General features: G+C 53.5%; 1 protein-coding gene across 1 annotated transcript in view; it reads right to left on the bottom strand.

Annotated features, from left to right (window-relative positions):
• LOC140396005 (integrin alpha-D-like) overlaps positions 1–5 on the bottom strand; it is an 86,983-nt gene extending 86,978 nt beyond the window's left edge. The window contains exon 1 of the mRNA XM_072484043.1: positions 1–5. This exon is cut by the window's left edge and continues 147 nt beyond it. The gene's annotated coding sequence lies outside the window, so the exon portion shown is untranslated.
• Positions 6–1,739: the final 1,734 nt, after the last annotated feature.

Here is a 1,739-nt window from a genome sequence, read left to right as displayed (position 1 = left end):
CAGACAGTTAAATCAAGAGAGGCTTCGTCATTCAGGAAAAGCAGGCCCAATGCTCGAACCAGTCAGAGGTCACAATCCAATCTCCCATTCACTCAACACTCCCTATCTCTGTAACCTCCTCCAGCCCCGACAACCCTCCCTATCTCTGTAACCTCCTCCAGCCCCGACAACCCTCCCTATCGCTGTAACCTCCTCCAACCCCAACATCCCCTCCCTATCTCTGTAACCTCCTCCAACCCCAACAACTCTCCCTATCTCTGTAACCTCCTCCAACCCCAACAACTCTCCCTATCTCTGTAACCTCCTCCAACCCCAACATCCCCTCCCTATCTCTGTAACCTCCTCCAACCCCAACAACTCTCCCTATCTCTGTAACCTCCTTGTTATAACCTGCCTACTGACCATTGGCTGGGGACTAATGACAATCCCACAATCCTGTGGGAGTATGAGCTTCCCCAATGAGGGGGCGGAGAAACCACTCGCAAACTCCTAGTATAAATAAAGCTGGCCAGTTCAGGAACCGGCAGGAAGGAGTATGTAGCAAGGGAAGTTACTGCTACTGTTATGTATATATGTTATAGTAAATAAATGTTATTACTTTGTATCCTTAAAACTCGTGCTGGATTCTTCGTGGCCCTTACAAAACTGGCGACGAGGGTTAAAGGGAATAGCTGTCTACACTGCTGAAGCCCCCTCCCTGGATTTTTGTTGGATACAGGTTGGAAGTTGTTTTCTATTATACCATGCCTCTGTACGGACGTTTGGATGTTTTTGATGCTGCGCTGGAAAGCTGGAACCAGTACGCACAACGGATGCGTTACTATTTCCGGGCAAACAATATCACCGAAAACGAGGGCCAGGTGGTCATATTGCTCACCGCCTGCGGGCCGCATACGTTTGGGGTGATTAGGAGCCTTACGTACCCAGCTGCGCTGGACACCAAAACGTTTGACGAACTTGTGAATATAGTGGGGCAACACTTTAACCCAACCCCGTCCACGATAGTCCAGCGTTACCGGTTTAATACCGCTGAGAGGAACCCTGGAGAATCCCTTGCCGATTTTCTATCCAGGCTACGCGGGATTGCGGAATACTGTGACTATGGTGAGACCTTGTCACAAATGTTACGCGACCGTTTGGTTTGCGGTATTAACAATGCGGCCACCCAGAGAAAGTTGTTAGCGGAGCCAACATTGACTTTTCAACAGGCCATTCAAATAGTATTGTCCCGAGAGAGCGCAGAGCGAGGAGTACAGGAGCTACAGGGAATGGAAGTGCATGCCTTGGGGTGCAACCCCTTCCGCCCGAAAACGTCCCCCCGCACTCCTGCGGTACCTTGGGCGAGGCAACGACCAGACCGGCACCAGTGGCCATCGGACATTCCTCCCCGAAGGGAGCCTTCTCCAGAGCCAATGGATGAGGAGCCATGTCCGTGTCAGACTTGTAGGCGCCGATCCCGTCGCGGACGCCGGTCCTGGGGACGCCAGAGGCGCCGTCGTTCTGACCGAAACTGGGACCAGCCCAGGGGCCGTATCTGGGACCAGCCCAGAGGCCGTACCTTCCATGTGGATGAACCTGCGTCGACTACTCCTGAGGACGTGGAGACGGAGGACGACTGCCTGCAGATGCATTGTGTGGCAGCTCCCCGTGTGGCCCCCATTAAGGTGACAGTACGGGTCAATGGCCACCCGCTTGAGATGGAGTTGGACACTGGCGCAGCGGTCTCCGTGATCGCCCAG

Source organism: Scyliorhinus torazame, chromosome 19 (genome assembly GCF_047496885.1).
Source record: "Scyliorhinus torazame isolate Kashiwa2021f chromosome 19, sScyTor2.1, whole genome shotgun sequence".
Classification (NCBI taxonomy): Eukaryota; Metazoa; Chordata; class Chondrichthyes; order Carcharhiniformes; family Scyliorhinidae; genus Scyliorhinus; species Scyliorhinus torazame.
Note: the sequence above shows the minus strand (reverse complement) of the source record. Positions and strands in the feature narration are given on the sequence as shown.